The 19,586-nt window shown below is 43.2% G+C and overlaps 1 pseudogene; it reads left to right on the forward strand.

Moving 5' to 3' along the window:
- The first annotated feature begins 1,570 nt into the window (after positions 1-1,570).
- The window catches only part of LOC147990524 (uncharacterized), a 75,556-nt pseudogene continuing 57,540 nt past the window's right edge, over positions 1,571-19,586 (forward strand).

Genomic DNA, 19,586 nt, shown 5'->3' on the forward strand with positions numbered 1-19,586 from the left:
TTAAACCGACGATGACCTCCCAGGTCATCGAAAATCCCCTTCGTATCGACTCCGAACACTCCAAGCAGATGGATCCAGTGGAGCTTTCATCTTTAAACGAGCTCCTAGATCGCATCGCTGCCCTGGGGCTCGCTACAGACTATGATCGAATTGGGCTTAAACCCGATCAGAGAGAAATCTAATCTCCACCGGTCACCCACCAGATAGCGGTAGTCAAAGAGCGAGACGACAACTCTTCCTCCATACCCTCCTAGGCACGCCCCCGTACCTCGTGGGCCCCCTGGTGGCCCTCTGATGTCCATCTTCTGCTATATGGACTCTTTCGATTAGGAAATAATCATAAGCCAACTTTCCGGACGAGACTCCGCCGCCACGAGGAGGAACCTTGGCGGAACCAATCTAGGGCTCCGGCGGAGCTGTTCTGCCGGGGAAAATTCCCTCCGGGAGGGGGAAATCATCGCCATCATCATCACCAGCGCTCCTCTCATCGGGAGAGGGCAATCTCCATCAACATTTTCACCAGAAGCATCTCCTCTCAAAACCCTAGTTCATCTCTTGTATCCAATTCTTGTCTCCAAGTCCGGGATTGGTTCCTGTGGGTTGCTAGTAGTGTTAATTACTCCTTGTAGTTGATGCTAGTTGTTTTATTTGGTGGAAGATCATATGTTCAGATCCTTTATGCATATTAATACCCCTCTGATTATGAACATGAATATGCTTTGTGAGTAGTTACGTTTGTTCCTGAGGACATGGGAGAAGTCTTGCTATTAGTAGTCATGTGAATTTGGTATTCGTTTGATATTTTGATGAGATGTATGTTGTCTCTCCTCTAGTGGTGTTATTTGAACATCGACTACATGACACTTCACCATTATTTGGGCCTAGAGGAAGGTATTGGGAAGTAATAAGTAGATGATGGGTTGCTAGAGTGACAGAAGCTTAAACCCTAGTTTATGCGTTGCTTCGTAAGAGGCTGATTTGGATCCATATCTTTCATGCTATAGTTAGGTTTACCTTAATACTTTTGTTGTAGTTTCGGATGCTTGCAATAGAGGTTAATCATAAGTGGGATGCTTGTCCAAGTAAGGACAACACCCAAGCACCGGTCCACCCACATATCAGATTATCAAAGTACCGAACGTGAATCATATGATCGTGATGAAACCTAGCTTGACGATAATTCCCATGTGTCCTCGGGAGCGCTTTTCTCTATATAAGAGTTTGTCCAGGCTTGTGCTTTGCTACAAAAAGGATTGGGCCACCTTGCTGCACTTTATTTACTTTTTTTACTTGTTACTCGTTACAAATTATCCTATCACAAAACTATTTGTTACCTATTATTTCAGTGCTTGCAGAGAATACCTTGCTGAAAACCGCTTATCATTTCCTTCTCCTCCTCGTTGGGTTCAACACTTTTACTTATTGAAAGGACTACGATAGATCCCCTATACTTGTGGGTCATCAAGACTCTTTTCTGGTGCCGTTGCCGGGGAGTGAAGCACCTTTGGTAGGTAGAATTTGGTAAGGAAAAATTTATATAGTGTGCTGAAATTTACTGTCACTTGTTAATATGGAAAGTAATCCTCTGAGGGTTTGTTCGGGGTATCTTCACCCCGACCAGTAGAGCAAAGAGTTTCTCCTCAACCTACTGAACCCACTGAAAATTAAAATGTCTGCTTTGAAATTCCTTCGAGTATGTTAGAAAAACTGCTAGCTAATCCTTTTGCATGAGATGGAACAAAGCATCCTGATGAGCACCTAATATATGTTGATGAAGTTTGTGGATTATTTAAGCTTTCAGGTGTACCCGGAGATGTTATTAAGAAGAAGGTCTTCCCTTTATCTTTGAAGGGAGATGCATTGACATGGTATAGGCTATGTGATGATACGGGGTCATGGAACTACAAACGGTTGAAATTGGAATTTCATCGGAAGTTTTACCCTATGCATATTGTTCATTGTGATCGCCATTATATATATAATTTCTGGCCTCGCGAAGGAGAAAGCATCGCTCAAGCTTGGGGGAGGCTTAAATCAATGTTATATTCATGTCCCAATCATGAGCTCTCAAGATAAATGATTATTCAAAAAAATTATGCTCAGCTTTCTGATAACAATCGCACCATGCTCGATACTTCTTGTGCTGGCTATTTTATGATAAAGACTATTGAATTCAAATGGGATTTATTGGAAATAATTAAATGCAACTCTGAAGATTGGGACCTCGACGAAGGTAAGGAGTCAGGTATGACACCTAAGTATGATTGTGTTAAATCTTTTTTGGATACCGAGGTTTTCCATAAATTTAGCACTAAATATGGACTTGACTCTCAGATAGTAGCCTCTTTCTGTGAATCTTTTGCTTCTCATATCGATCTCCCTAAGGAGAAGTGGTTTAAATATCATCCTCCCATAGAAGTAAAAGTAGCTGCATGTATTAAAGTTGAAGAAAAGACTATCACTTATAATGATCCTATTGTTCCTACTTCTTATGTTGAGAAACCACCTTTCCCTATTAGGATAAAGGATCATGCTAAAGATTCAACTGTGGTTCGTAAAAGCAATATTAGAACTTATACACCTCCTGAGCAAGTTAAAGTTGAACCTAATATTGCTATTTTTAAGGATCTCTTGTCTGATAATATTGATGGGCACGTTATTCATTTCTGTGATGAGACCTCTAGAATTGCTAAACCTTGTGCTAAATATAAACATAGACCTGTGGTAGGCATGCCTGTTATTTCTATTAAAATAGGAGATCATTGCTATCATGGCTTATGTGATATGGCTGCTAGTGCTAGTGCAATACCTATTGACTTATACAAAGAAATTATGCATGATATTGCACCTGCTGAATTAGAAGATATTGATGTCACAATTAAACTTGCCAATAGAGATACTATTTCACCAATGGGAATTGTTAGAGATGTTGAAGTCTTGTGTGGGAAAACTAAATATCCTGCTGATTTTCTTGTTCTTGGCTGCCCACAAGATAGCTTTTGTCCCATTGTTTTTGGTAGACCCTTCTTGAACACAGTTAATGCTAAGATAGATTGCAAAAAGGATGTTGTTACTATTGGTTTAGGTGATATGTCTCATGAATTTAATTTCTCTAAATTTTGTAGACAACACCGTGAAGAGGAATTGCCTAGTAAAGATGAAATTATTGGTCTTGCTTCTATTTCTGTGCCTCCTAGTGATCCTTTAGAACAATATTTGCTAGGCCATGAAAATGATATGTTTATGAATGAGAGAAGGGAAATAGATAAAGTATTCTTTAAACAGGAACCCATCCTGAAACACAATTTGCCTATTGAAATCCTAGGGGATCCTCCTCCACCCAAGGGTGATCCCATGTTTGAGCTTAAACTGTTACCTGATACTCTTAAATATGCTTATCTTGATGAGAAAAAGATATATCCTGTTATTATTAGTGCTAACCTTTCAGAGCATGAAGAAGAGATATTATTGAAAACTCTGAAGAAGCACCATTCTGCTATTGGATATACTCTCGATGATCTTAAGGGCATTAGTCCCACTCTGTGTCAACACAAAATAAATTTGGAGGAAGATGCCAAACCAGTTCATGATCATCAACGACGGATGAATCCTAAGATGAAGGAAGTGGTAAGAAAGGAAATACTAAAGCTTCTTGAGGCAGGTCTAATTTATCCCATTGCTGATAGTCAGCGGGTAAGTCCTGTCCATTGTGTCCCTAAGAAGGGAGGTATTACTGTCGTTCCTAATGATAAAGATGAGTTGATCCCGCAAAGAATTATTACATGTTATAGGATGGTAATTGATTTCCGCAAATTAAATAAAGCTACTAAAAAGGATCATTACCCCTTACCTTTTATTGATCAAATGCTAGAAAGATTATCCAAACATACACACTTTTGCTTTCTAGACGGTTATTCTGGTTTCTCTCAAATACCTATGTCAGCCAATGATCAATCAAAGACTACTTTTACTTGCCCTTTTGGTACTTTTGCTTATAGACGTATGCCTTTTGGTTTATGTAATGCACCAGCTACCTTTCAAAGATGCATGATGGCTATATTCTCTGACTTTTGTGAAAAGATTTGTGAGGTTTTCATGGATGATTTTTCCTTCTATGGATCCTCTTTTGATGATTGCTTAAGCAACCTTGACCGAGTTTTGCAGAGATGTGAAGAAACTAATCTTGTCTTGAATTGGGAAAAGTTCCACTTTATGGTTAATGAAGGTATTGTCTTGGGGCATAAAGTTTCTGAAAGAGGTATTGAGGTTGATAAAGCCAAGGTTGATGATATTGAAAGGATTCCATGTCCCAAGGACATCAAAGGTATAAGAAGTTTCCTTGGTTATGCCGGTTTTTATAGGAGGTTCATTAAGGACTTCTCAAAAATTTCTCGGCCTCTGACTAATTTATTACAAAAAGATATAACATTTGTCTTTGATGATGATTGTGTGGAAGCATTTGAAATACTTAAGAAAGCATTGATCTTTGCACCGATTGTTCAGCCACCTGATTGGAATTTACCCTTTGAAATTATGTGTGATGCTAGTGATTATGTTGTTCTAGGGCAAAGAGTTGATAAGAAATTAAATGTTATTCAATATGCTACTAAGACTCTAGAAAATTCTTAGAGAAATTATGCTACTATTGAAAAGGAATTCTTAGCAGTTGTATTTGCTTGTGATAAGTTTAGACCATATATTGTTGATTCTAAAGCAACTATTCACACGGATCATGCTGCTATTAAATACCTTATGGAAAAGAAAGATGCTAAACCTAGACTTATTAGATGGGTTCTCCTTCTACAAGAATTTGATTTGCATATTGTTGATAGAAAGGGAGCTGACAACCCCGTTGCAGACAACTTGTCTAGGTTAGAAAATGTGCTTGATGACCCACTACCTATTGATGATAGCTTTCCTGATGAACAATTAAATGTCATGAATGCTTCTCGTACTACTCCATGGTATGCTGATTATGCTAATTATATTGTTGCTAAATTTATACCACCTAGTTTCACATACCAACAAAAGAAAAAGTTTTTCTATGATTTGAGGCATTACTTTTGGGATGACACACATCTTTATAAAGAAGGAGTAGATGGTGTTATTAGACGTTGTGTACCTAAGCACGAACAGGAACAGATCCTATGCAAGTGTCATTCCGAGGCTTATGGAGGACATCACGCTGGAGATAGAACTGCGCATAAGGTATTGCAATCCGGTTTTTATTGGCCTACTCTCTTCAAGGATGCCCGTAAGTTTGTCTTTTCCTGTGATAAATGTCAAAGAATTGGTAATATTAGTAGACGTCAAGAAATTCCTATGAATTATTCACATGTTATTGAACCATTTGATGTTTGGGGCTTTGATTATATGGGACCTTTTCCTGCTTCTAATGGAAATACACATATTTTAGTTGCTGTTGATTACGTTACTAAGTGGGTAGAAGCTATTCCAACTAGTAGTGCTGATCATAACACCTCTATTAAGATGCTTAAAGAAGTTATTTTTCCAAGGTTTGGAGTCCCTAGATACTTAATGACTGATGGTGGTTCACATTTTATTCATGGTGCTTTCCGTAAAATGCTGGCTAAGTACGATATTAATCATAGAATTGCATCTCCTTATCACCCACAGTCTAGTGGTCAAGTAGAATTGAGTAATAGAAAACTCAAATTAATTTTGCAAAAGACTTTTAATAGATCTAGAAAGAATTGGTCCAAGAAACTTGATGATGCATTATGGGCCTATAGAACTGCATATAAAAATCCTATGGGTATGTCTCCGTATAAAATGGTTTATGGAAAAGCATGTCACTTACCTCTAGAACTAGAACATAAGGCATATTGGGCTACTAAAGAGCTCAACTATGGTTTCAAACTTGCCGGTGAGAAGAGGTTATTTGACATTATCTCACTCGATGAATGGAGAACCCAAGCCTATGAGAATGCCAAATTATTTAAAAAGTTAAAAGATGGCATGACAAAAGGATACAAAAGCGTGAGTTTAATGTAGGTGATTATGTATTGCTATACAACTCTCGTTTAAGATTTTTTGCAGGAAAAATTCTCTCTAAATGGGAAGGTCCTTACGTTATCGAGGAGGTCTATCGTTCCGGTGCCATAAAAATCAACAACTTCGAGGGCACAAACCTGAAGGTGGTGAACGGTCAAAGAATTAAACATTATATCTCAGGTAATCCTATAAATGTTGAAACCAATGTTATTGAAACCGTAACCCCGGAGGAATACATAAGGGACACTTTCCGGAAGGTTTCAGACTTCGAAAAGGAATAGGTATGTGGTACGGTAAGTAAATCGACTCCAAAACAGTTCTAATGGCAAATTTCTTCCGTTTTGGAATATTTAGAAAAATAGAAAAATAAGAAGCAGTCCGGGAAGGACACGAGGGCTCCATGAGGGTGGAGGGCGCGCCCTACCCCCTGGGCGCGCCCCCTACCTCGTGGGCACCTCGTGTGCTCTCCGGACTCCGTTTTCTTACACGTCACGTATTTTGGTCGGTAAAAATTCATTATATAACCTCCCGAAGGTTTTGACCACCATATCATGCAAAAATCTCATGTCTTTGTTTCGAGCTGTTTTTCTGACAAATCCAGGTCGTCATGTCATCTTCAAGTGCCCCCAAGAACCATTTCTTAGAGAAGGTCATCAACCCCTACCTCGCGGAAGTGCTGCAACACCCTCAAACCATTGAGATGCGTGAGGGGTTGTTGGACATCCGCGATGTTGAGGGACCAAGGAAGACCGGAAGCACGGAGGCAAGGCTCGAGGCATTGGAGCAAGAAGTTTTCATGTGTCAGGAGATGGTGGAGCGTGCACTCGATTCCAATCACATTATGATCACGGAGTTCACCAACAACCACAAGCTGGACGTCAAGGACATTGGGGAGGCCATCTTCAAGCTTCATGAGAAAATCGAGCACCTCCAAGCCCAGATCTATGACTTGCAAAATCAAAACTATGAGTATGAATATAGAATCAAGAGGATGAGTTTGGCTGCAGATTTGAGGTTTCAAGATACTCGATCATCCTTCTATGATGGTGAGCCTATGCCTTGGAATAAGAACGACAAGCCTACGCCATCAACAAAACCATCAACTTCTTCACCAACAAAGGAGACATAATCACATGGGTATGGGCACTCCCCTTGGCAACTGCCAAGCTTGGGGGAGTGCCCTGGTATCGTATCACCATCACTTTTATCTTTACCGCTTTTCTTAGTTCGATCCTTTTGATTATATTTTGATCTAGTAGAATAAAAGTTCTTAGTATGATCTAGTTGTGAGTTTTGCTTTATGATCCTTCTATGTAATTGAGTCTGTGGTCTATATATAATAAAGATTAGTGTTGAGTCAAGGGCTTGATTATTTTGCCATGATCTTGAGTGAATAAAATAAAAGAGAAAGAATAAAAAGAAATAAAAGAGATCATATGGATCTTATGGAGAGTAATGAGCTCACATATAAAGAGTATGATGATTAAAAGTTGTTGAGAGTTGACAAACATAGTTTTGGTCATCGTTGCAATTAATAGGAAGTAATAACGAAAGAGAGGTCTTCACATATAAATACACTATCTTGGACATATTTTATGATTGTGAGCACTCATTAAAATATGACATGCTAAAAGAGTTGACGTTGGACAAGGAAGACAACGTAATGGGTTATGTTTTCTTGCATGTGAGATAAATTATATTGTCTTGGATCATCCAACATGATTGAGCTTGCCTTTCCCCCTCATGCTAGCCAAATTCTTTGCACTAAGTAGAGATACTACTTGTGTTTCCAAACACCCTTAAACCAGTTTTTCCATGAGAGTTCACCATACCTACCTATGGATTGAGTAAGATCCTCCAAGTAAGTTGTCATCGGTGCAAGCAATAAAAATTGCTCTCTAAATATGTATGACTTATTAGTGTGGGAAAAATAAGCTTTATACGATCGTGTGATATGGAAGAAATAAAAGCGACGGACTGCATAATAAAGGTCCATATCACAAGTGGCAATATAAAGTGACATTCTTTTGCATTAAGATTTTGTGCATCCAATCATAAAAGCGCATGACAACCTCTACTTCCCTATGCGAAGGGCCTATCTTTTACTTTTATATCCTACCTTACATAACAGTCATGGTGATCTTCACCCTTCCTTTTTACATTTTATCTTTTGGCAAGCACAACATGTTGGAAAGATCCAGGTATATATGGCTAACTGGATGTGAGTTTTCATGAACTATTAATGTTCACATTACCCTTGAGGTAAAACATTGGGAGGCAAAACTATAAGCCCCTATCTTTCTCTGTGTCCGATTAAAACTCCATACCCATAAGTATTGCGTGAGTGTTAGCAATTGTGAAAGACTATATGATAGTTGAGTATGTGGACTTGCTGAAAAGCTCTTATATATTGACTCTTTCCTATGTTATGATAAATTACAATTGCTCCAATGACTGAGATTATAGTTTGTTAGTTTTGAATGAAGTTTATGATTCATACTTGAAATTGTGATTGAATTCTTACTTTGGCATAAGAGATCATATGACAACAATCATATAAGTTGTTGTTCTAAGAATGATCATGATGCCCTCATGTCTGTATGTTATTTTTATCGACACCTCTATCTCTAAACATGTGGACATATTTTTCGATTTCGGCTTTCGCTTGCGGACAAGCGAGGTCTAAGCTTGGTGGAGTTGATACGTCCATTTTGCATCATGCTTTTATATCGATATTTATTGCATTATGGGCTGTTATTACACATTATGTCACAATACTTATGCATATTCTCTCTTATTTTACAAGGTTTACATAAAGAGGGAGAATGCCAGCAGCTAGGATTCTGGGCTGGAAAAGGAGCAAATATTAGAGACCTATTCTGTACAGCTCCAAAAGTCCTGAAACTTCACGGAAGTCATTTTCAGAATATATAAAAAATACTGAGCGCAAGAAGTTCACCAGGGGGGCCACACCCTGCCCACGAGGGTGGGGGGCGCGCCCTACCCCTAGGCGCACCCCCGTACCTCGTGGGCCCCTTGGTGGCCCTCCGATGTCCATCTTCAGCTATATGGAGTCTTTCTATGAGGAAATAATCATAAGCCATCTTTTCGGACAAGACTCCGCCGCCACGAGGCTGAACCTTGGCGGAACCAATCTAGGGCTCAGGCGGAGCTGTTCTGCCGGGGAAACTTCCCTCCGGGAGGGGGAAATCATCGCCATCGTCATCACCAACGCTCCTCTCATCGGGAGAGGGCAATCTCCATCAACATCTTCACCAGCACCATCTCCTCTCAAAACCCTAGTTCATCTCTTGTTAACAATTCTTGTCTCCAAGTCCGGGATTGGTACTTGTGGGTTGCTACTAGTGTTAATTACTCCTTGTAGTTGATGCTAGTTGGTTTATTTGGTGGAAGATCATATGTTAAGATCCTTTATGCATATTAATACCCCTCTGATTATGAACATGAATATGCTTTGTGAGTAATTACGTTTGTTCCTGAGGACATGGGAAAAGTCTTGCTATTAGTAGTCATGTGAATTTGCTATTCGTTCGATATTTTGATGAGATGTATGTTGTCTCTCCTCTAGTGGTGTTATGCGAACGTCGACTACATGACACTTCACCATTATTTGGGCCTAGAGGAAGGCATTGGGAAGTAATAAGTGGATGATGGGTTGCTAGAGTGACAGAAGCTTAAACCCTAGTTTATGCGTTGCTTCGTAAGGGGCTGATTTGGATCCATATGTTTCATGCTATGGTTAGGTTTACCTTAATACTTTTGTTATACTTGCGGATGCTTGCAATAGAGGTTAATCATAAGTGGGATTCTTGTCCAGGTAAGGACAACACCCAAGCACCGGTCCACCCACATATCAGATTATCAAAGAACCGAACGTGAATCATATGATCGTGATGAAACCTAGCTTGACGATAATTCCCATGTGTCCTCGGGAGCGCTTTTCTCTATATAAGAGTTTGTCCAGGCTTGTGCTTTGCTACAAAAAGGATTGGGCCACCTTGCTGCACTTTATTTACTTTTGTTACTTGTTACTCGTTGCAAATTATCCTATCACAAAACTTTCTGTTACCTATTATTTCAGTGCTTGCAGAGAATACCTTGTTGAAAATTGCTTATCATTTCCTTCTGCTCCTCGTTGGGTTCGACCCTCTTACTTATCCAAAGGACTACGATAGATCCCCTATACTTGTGGGTCATCAATTACTAAAAATTTCAAAAAAAATCAGAGAAAAAGAAACCATGAAGAGGTGGTTAAGGGGCTCATCAATCCGGTCGAAGGAAACTCTGAAGAGGAAGCCCAAGTACCATCTTTCGCGTGGAGCGGAGGTTCGACGGTGTGAGTGGCTGAGCGACCTATTTTTGAAGGAAGCATGAATTCATGAGGATTTCTATTATTTGGTGAACAATGCTGGCATTATTCCCTTCCTCAAAAATAAGTGTGACCAATATCTCCTACTCACTAATACTTTCGTGCAAAGCTTTCACTTTTATCCTAGGAAGGAACCACCCACTATAGAATATAACCTCTATGATGTGCCTAAGGAAATGACATTATATGTTTTTTCAGTGTTTGCAAAATACCTAATGAGGGCAGTCACTGTGATCCACGTCCTAGAGACATGGATGATTTCATCATTGAAATTACTGTGGGGGACACAAGGGGAGTGTCAGACGTGAGACAGACTAGTTTCCAATTTCCCTTCTTACATTACTATGCATTATTTACCGAGAGATGTTTGACTAATCGGTGGGAGAGTGGAGCGCTCTATGCGCCTGATCTTGTTATTTTGCGCCATGATTTATATGCTGAAAGAACTTTTATTTTGGGCGCTATGGTTGTTCGGCGGTTACACACAAACCGTTCGAAGGGTGTTACTTATGGTGGTATCTATGCCTCCCGCCTCACTAAACATTTTCAGATTCCTATTAGACATGAGGAGGCGGAGGAGAGGCTACTACCTACTAAATACTTAGACTATGCTAGTATGGTGGCACATCATTTTATTGACAATGATAAGCACAGGCGTCTTCATTACAACTTCGTATTTAGCTAGGGGACTTGTGAGATTATTACTTTCCCTACACCTTCTTTGTTCGATCTTTATTCAGGCAGGTACACTGTTATGCCGAAGGACATTGATGTCTACTACACAACCTTCTTCTTGTAGCTGTTGTTGGGCCTCCAACTGTAGAGGTTTGTAGGACAATAGCAAAGTTCCCTCAAGTGGATGACCTAAGGTTTATCAATCTGTGGGAGGCGTAGGATGAAGATGGTCTCTCTCAAGCACCCTACAACCAAATAACAAAGAGTCTCTTGTGTCCCCAACACACCCAATACAATGGTAAATTGTATAGGTGCACTAGTTCGGCGAAGAGATGGTGATACAAGTGCAATATGGATGGTAGATATAGGTTTTTGTAATCTGAAAATTTAAAAACAACAAGGTAACTAATGATAAAAGTGAACACAAACGGTATTGCAATGCGTTGAAACAAGGCCTAGGGTTCATACTTTCACTACTGCAAGTTCTCTCAACAATAATAACATAATTGGATCATATAAGTATCCCTCAACAAGCAACAAAGAGTCACCCCAAGGTCACTAATAGCGGAGAACAAACGAAGAGATTATTGTAGGGTACGAAACCACCTCAAAGTTCACCTTTCTGATCAATCTATTCAAGGGTCCCTAGTAAAATAACATGAAGCTATTCTTTCTATTCAATCTATCCTAGAGTTCGTACTAGAATAACACCTTAAGACACAAATCAACCAAAACCCTAATGTCACATAGATACTCCAATGTCACCTCAAGTATCCGTGGGTATGATTATACGGTATGCATCACACAATCTCAGATTCATCTATTCAACCAACACAAAGAACTTCAAAGAGTGCCCCAAAGTCTCTACTGGAGAGTCAAGACAAAAACGTGTGCCAACCCCTATGATAAGTTCACGAGGTCACGGAACTCGCAAGTTGATCACCAAAACATACATCAAGTGGATCATGTGATATCCCATTGTCACCACAGATAAGCACATGCAAAACATACATCAAGTGTTCTCAAATCCTTAAAGACTCAATACGATAAGATAACTCCAAAGGGAAAACTCAATTCATCACAAGAGAGTAGAGGGGGAGAAACATCATAAGATCCAACTATAATAGCAAAGCTCGCGATACATCAAGGTCGTTCTGAATCAAGAACATGAGAGATAGAGAGCTCAAACACATAGCTACTAGTACATACCCTCAGCCCTGAGGGTGAACTACTCCCTCCTCGTCATGGAGAGTGCCGGGAAGATGAAGATGGCCACCGGAGAGGGATTCCCCCCTCCGGTAGGGTGCCAGAACGGGTCTAGATCAGTTTTCCATGGCTACAGAGGCTTGCGGCGGCGGAACTCCCGATCTAGGTTTCTTTCTCGAAGTTCAATATATATAAGAGGTTTTGGCATCGAGAACAAGTCAGGGGGGTCTCTGGGCTGTCCACAAGGTAGGGAGGCGCGCCCAGGGGGTGGGCGCACCCCCCACCCTCTTGGGAAGTGAGGGAGTCCTGGACTAAGGGGTCCTCGGGTGTCCGGCCTATTAGCCATGGGCCAGACTGATGGGCTGTGAAGATACGAAGACCGAAGACTGCACCCGTGTCCGGACGAGACTCTCCTTGGCGTGGAAGGCAAGCTTGGAGATCAAATATGTAGATTCGTTTCTTTGTAACCAACCTTGTATAACCCTAGATCCTCCCGGTGTTTATATAAACCGGAGGACTTAGTCCAGAGGGGAGATTCATTATCATAGTCATACAGGCTAGGCTTTTAGGGTTTAGCCATTACGATCTCATGGTAGATCAACTCTTGTAATACTCATATTCATCAAGATCAATCAAGCAGGAAGTAGGGTATTACCTCCATAGAGAGGGCCCGAACCTGGGTAAACATCGTGTCCCCTGCCTCATGTTACCATCGACCTTAGACGCACAGTTCGGGACCCCCTAATCGACATCCGACGGTTTTGACACCGACATTGGTGCTTTCATTGAGAGTTCCACTATGACATCAACAACAGGATCGATGGCTCGCCTTGTTCTCAAGGACAATATCACTGCCGGAGGAGCACTGGCCCCAGGCCAAACCCTCCAGCTAGGCGGCTTTACCATGACCGCTCGTTCGGTCGTTAAACCGACGATGACCTCCGAGGTCATCGAAAATCCCCTTCGTATCAACTCCGAACACTCTAAGCATATGGATCCAGCGGAGCTTTCATCTTTAAACGCGCTCCTAGATCGCATCGCTGCCCTGGGTCTTGCTACAGACTACGATCGAATTGGGCTTAAACCCGATCAGAGAGAAATCAAATCTCCACCGATCACCCACCAGATAGCGGTAGTCGAGGAGCGAGACGACAACTCTTCCACCATACTAAGGACAGACTATGTCCGGATCTCCAACTTTGAAGAGCCGGAGACCCACCTGCGAGGAGATGCATCCAGCCCTCCAAACATAGAATCAGACGACGGGCCTAAGAAATTAGTGGATATCCCGGAGCCCGGTCTATTAAGTTCGGAAGTCTTTCAGACTCTGGATCGAAAATTGGGTCAGGGTTCAGATTTAAAACCACCCACCCACCCAAATATAAGCGCTCTTATGAGCATACAACAACAGTCTTAGGAAACGGTCCACCACTTCTGGGCCAGATTCTCCTTGTCAAAGACAAGATTAAAGATTGCCGCGACGAGGAAGCGATCCTATCGTTTTGCAACAATTGCATGGATGAAGGAATCCTCATCGCTATCAACCAACGTCGCATACTACAGTTTGCTGATTTGGCAACTATCATACAGAAGTATAGCGCAATGGAAAGCACCTCGAAAACTCAGGCAGCCCGTTGGGAACCATCGGTCCCCACTCAACCCCTCATTCAGGCGAAAAGGGCGCACCCTTGTAACACGCCCGGTCCAATAGTAAAGAAATATAAGTCAAGTACGAGGCGCGGAACCATTCTGGAAGGATGGCTCGATGGGCCATGCAAAATACCGCAACACCGGATAACATACTAACACATAACCTTAGAGCATGTTGGATACTCCAGCAAGTGGCCAAGAGCGGCGAGGATATCGTCACCAAGAATACCCCAGAACAACTCCCCCAGAAGACGACAACCCCAAAGTACTGAAGGTCTTCGAGACATTCGCCTCAAACAATAGGCGCAAACGGGCACTCCGAGGACTCGCCGAAGTCTGTTAAATAGCAGCACTAAATCCATGGAACGACACGGCTATAACTTTTAATGCCATTGACGAACCAAAATACAGGATAGTCTGAGCACCCGCCGCCTTGGTCCTCAGTCCAATCGTGGACGGCTTTCGGCTCCCCAAGGTTCTCATGGACGGCGGCAGAGGACTAAACCTCATCTATGAAAATACACTCCACAAAATGGAAATAGACAAGAGTCGCACGAGCAAAGCAGCACGACCTTCCGAGGAATCATTCCCAGTCGGGAGGCGCGGTGTGCGGGAAAAACAACGCTCGACTTGGTATTCGACACGCCGGAGAATTATCAGTCCGAAGAAATAACCTTCCAAGTGGCCCCTTTCAACAGCGGATATCATGCCCTCTTGGGGCGAGAGGCATTTACATGCTTCCAAGCTGTACCTCATTACAGATACATGAAGCTTAAGATGCTTGGGCCCAACGGCATAATCACCCACGCCAGTGATCCGGACATAGCACTCCACGCCAAAAACAAAACCACATCCCTGCCCCTTGAGGCATTATCTAAAGCCCTCGCGGCCGAAGAATTAACCGCACTGCGCTCCACGGTGGACAGGGATGATGTGATCTTAGACAAACACCCCAAATCCACCTCCTTCAAGCCAGCAGAAGAAATAGTCAAATTCCAGGTCCATCCAACAGACCCCAAGAAGACAGCATCTATTGGGGCACAGCTAGACCCAACGGTCGACGCCGTGCTATGGGATTTTCTTTGCGAAAACTATGATATATTCTCCTGGCACCCTTCTTACATGCCAGGAATTCCACGCAAGCTAGCCGAACACAGCTTCAACATATTAAAGGGATACAAATCGGTCAAATAAACACTGCGGCGCTTTTCCGAACCCAAATGTCAAGCCATGGGACAGGAACTAGCGAAGCTAATTGTGATGCCCCGAGACCGATGTGACAGGTGTCCTCCAGTTATTCGCTGTTGTTGCATTGTCATTCGCTTGCGTGTTGCATCTTGTCATGTAATCATGTGCATTGCATCATCATGTTTTCAAAACTTGCATCCGTCCGGGTTTCCCCAGTTTCGTCTGTTGTCCGTTCTGAGCCCAACCACACTCACACGCGCCCGCGGCATGTCCGAAATATTATTTTATAAGTGGCCGGAAAATGTTCTCGCAATGGGTTGAAAGTTGGCGTGCGGTGTTGTTATGTTGTTAGTAGGTTTCCCGCCAAGTTTCATCGCATTCGGAGTTCGTTTGATAGCCCAACCGTTAAACTATAGTGGCATTATAGCCGGTCTAACGTCGGAAGTTTTCGATCTCCGGAAACAGTCGCCGGGTCTCTCTCTCTTTCTCTTCTCTTTTCTCAGCTCAAGACAGTCTACACAGCCCACTACTTACCGCCAGGCCCAACCTAACCTCTCTCGTCAGCCCGCGGCCCTCCTCACGTGCGCGTCCGAAACTTCCCCGGACCCGACCCGGGGAGTCATCACCGTTGTGTCCGGATCATCCCCAAACGTCTACAAAACGTCTCCGTTTTATTAATTGGACTTCCCAGCCTAGTTATCTCGGCCCGTCCGATTCTGATCGGAGGGACCAAATCGCGCTACACCTAGATATCCAATCATCTTCGGTTTAGTTTTGCTCTCACCTAGTCTTTTTTTTCTCAACCGCCCAATTTAGATCGAAGGGTCCGAATCTACCCTAAACTTCCCCCTCTTTCCATATATAAAGGACTCCTAGTCTAAATCTAGACCAAACCCTAAAAACTAGGGGTCTTGTCCCATCCTCCGCCGCCGCCAGCCACTATCTCCTCCTCCTTGGGATCCCCTCCCGATCCAAACTACCAACCACGGCCATGTCGCTCCTCCTCGTTTTCAACGCCGCCCAACCAGCGGTCTCCTCTGGATCACCTCGATCCACCAAATAGCAGCAACAATACCCGTAGAAGAGAGCCAGGGGCTCGATCCCTGTTCATCCCGAGAGCTAGCCAGGCTCTTCCTCGATCCAGCTGGCCGCTACCTCCCTGAGCACCGAGCGCCATGCCCCAGCTTTGTCGCGCGCCCTACCTCGCCATGTACGTCTCCAACCGCGCTAGGTTCCTCCTCCGTTCCGTCCTGCTGCTTCAAGTCTTGCAGGTCGCGGTTGAGGAGGAGGGATGGCAGCTCCTGGCTGAGATTCACGCAGGTCTCGGCAGGCACCACGTCGTAGCTCGGGCCCTTGTTAGCAAGGCCTTCCGTACAGGGTTTTATTGGCCGACCGCCCGAGCAGATGCATAGGACCTTGTCCAACGTCGCTTCGGATGCCAACTCTTCGCCAACCAAAGCCATATGCCCTCCACCACCCTACAAAAATTCCCCATCACTTGGCCTTTTGTGGTCTGGGGACTAGACATGGTTGGAGCCCTTAAAGGAGGAAGCCATAAGAAAAAATATTTGCTGGTTATGATGGATAAATTCACTAAATGGATAGAGGCCAAACCAGTTAAAACGGCCGAGTCGGGGCCGGTGATAGAATTCGTATCCGGCGTCGTCCACCGTTATGGTGTTCCACACAGCATCATCACTGATAACGGCTCCAACTTCACAGCCGACAAAGTGAAAACCTGGTGCATTAATCTGGGCATCAAGCTCAATTACGCCTTTGTCTATCATCCGCAGACAAATGGTCAAGTCAAACGAGCCAATGGTCTTACTATGAGCAGCATCAAGCCTAGACTAGTGCGGTCTTTGAAAGAATTAGACAAGGACTGGGTTGAGGAGCTCGACTCTGTACTCTGGGGGCTCCGGACTACGCCCAATCACACTACCAGATACACACCTTTCTTCAAGGTGTACGACGCAGAGGCAGTGTTACCCTGTGACATTATTCATGACTCACCTCGAGTGCTGTAACACCCTCAATGCGACTATATCTCCCACGTGTCGAGGCACGACTTAGAGGCATAATCGCATTGAAGGCATATGTCGCAAGTTAGGCAATCTTCACAACATCCCATGTAATATGAATAATAAAGGGGAGATAACATAGTTGGCTTGCACTCGCCACGTCAATCAAGTACATTAATAACATTACATCATCCAAACACTCATGGCCCGACTACGGCGCCAAAATAAAAGAGAACCCAACATGCGACACTGTCCCGATCACCCCCAACTGGGCACCACTACTGATCATCGGGAAAGGAAACATAGTAACGTTGAGAGTCTTCATTGAACTCCCACTTGAGCTCAAACGCGTCTCCTGGAGCGGAATCATCAGGCCCTGCATCTGGTGTAATAGTAATCTGTGAGCCACAGGGACTCAGCAATCTCGCACCCTCGCGATCAAGACTATTTAAGCTTATAGGTAAGGCAAGGTAAATATATGTGGAGCTGCAGCAAGCGACTAGCATATATGGTGGCTAACTTATCTGCAAAGGAGGGCGAGAAGAGGAGGCAAAGCACGAGCGTGAAACTAGAGAGCAACCTGCGCAAACATTACTCCAACACCGTGTCCACTTCCCGGACTCCGCCGAGAAGAGGCCGTCACGGTAACACACTCAGTTGATTCATTTTAATTAATTAAGGTTCAAGTTATCTACAACCGGACATTAACAAATTCCCATCTGCCCATAACCACGGGCACGGCTTTCGAAAGTTCAATCTCTGTAGGGGAGTCCCAACTTAGCCCATGACAAGCTCTCACGGTCAACGAAGGAATAGACCTCCTCCCAAGACGTTCCGATCAGACTCGGTATCTCGGTAACTCAAGACACTTCGACAGGTTAAAACAAGACCAGCAACACCGCCCGAATATGCCGACAAATCCCGATAGGAGCTGCACATATCTCTTTCTCAAGGCACACTCAGATTGTCTAAACTTCCGGTAGGCCAGCCTAGAGTTGCCCCTGGTAGCCACCGGCGGCTGATAGTTTGGACCAACACTCAGAGGAGCACTGGCCCGGGGGGGTTAAAATAATGATGACCCTTGAGTCTGCAGAACCCATGGGAAAGAAAAGGCTAGGTGGCGAATGGTAAAACCAAGGTTGGGCATTGCTGGAAAAGCTTTAATGAAGGCGAAATATCAAGGGGTTCCCATTATAACCCAACCGCGTAAGGAATGCAAAATCCGGGAACATAACACCGATATGACGGAAACTAGGGCGGCAAGAGTGGAACAAAACACTAGGCGAGAGGCCGAGCCTTACACCCTTTACCAAGTATATAGATGCATTAAGATAACATGGAAATATAATGATATCCCAACAAGTAAATAAATATTCCAATAAGGAACGGCCTCCAATCTTCACCTGCAACTAGTAACGCTATAAGAGGGGCTGAGCAAAGCGGTAACATAGCCAATCAACGGTTTGCTAGGACAATGCAGGGTTAGAGGTTTGACATGGCAATTTGGGAGGCTTGCAAGCAAGTGGTAGGCATCGTAGCAATGGCATAGCAAAAGAGCGAGCAAACTAGCATAGCAAAGATAGTAGTGATTTCGAGGGTATGATCATCTTGCCTGCACAGTTGTCAGAGTTGACTGGATCCTCAAAACCAAACTCAACGGGCTCCTCGTTAGCGAACTTGTCTCCCGGCTCTACCCAAACAAGACAAACAAGCAACAAGGATACAATCAACCACGTGCAAGAACCCAAACAAGACGATGCGATGATGATATGCTATGTGGGATGCGATGCGGGATGCAAAATGCAAGATATGACAGGAAATGCACGAACCTGGCCTCAAATTGGAAAACCAAGTGTTCCACTGGAAAGATGAGATGAAATCGCTTGGAAATGATATAAAGAACGCCGGAATCGGAGTTACGGTTTGGAAATGGCAAGCGATTCAAAAATGACACCGGTCTGCGATTTACAGCAAGTAGGCATCTAAATGCAACGAAATGAACATGATACAGCAACCAAACATGACAACAAAATACATGTCAGGGATGCACACAAGATGCTTAACAAAAGTCTAGCACTGAGCTATGGCCAATTCATCCATTAACAGGTTAAAACAAGCATGGCAAATATGCATATGGCAAACATATCTCAGACTTAGTGAAAATAACACTTGTCTGGAATTTCAGATCAGGTAGCTCTCTTCGGAGCAACAAAACTACATGCTACAAGACCTTAACATAGCAAAGAAAAGCATGGAATGGAGCTACTTAAAGAGATTAGCAAAAGTCCCTTAGTGACCTTCAGCCAAAAGGGATCAGAAAATACAATTGCAAGCATGTGAACATAGCAAAAACATAATCAGCTTTCTGACTTGGTGAAAACTGACACATGCTGAAATATAACTCAAGTAGGCATGTTCACGAGCTCGATGCACTCACTACG

Source organism: Triticum urartu, chromosome 1A (assembly GCF_056163025.1).
Source record: "Triticum urartu cultivar PI428250 chromosome 1A, HENAU_Tu73, whole genome shotgun sequence".
Lineage (NCBI taxonomy): Eukaryota > Viridiplantae > Streptophyta > Magnoliopsida > Poales > Poaceae > Triticum > Triticum urartu.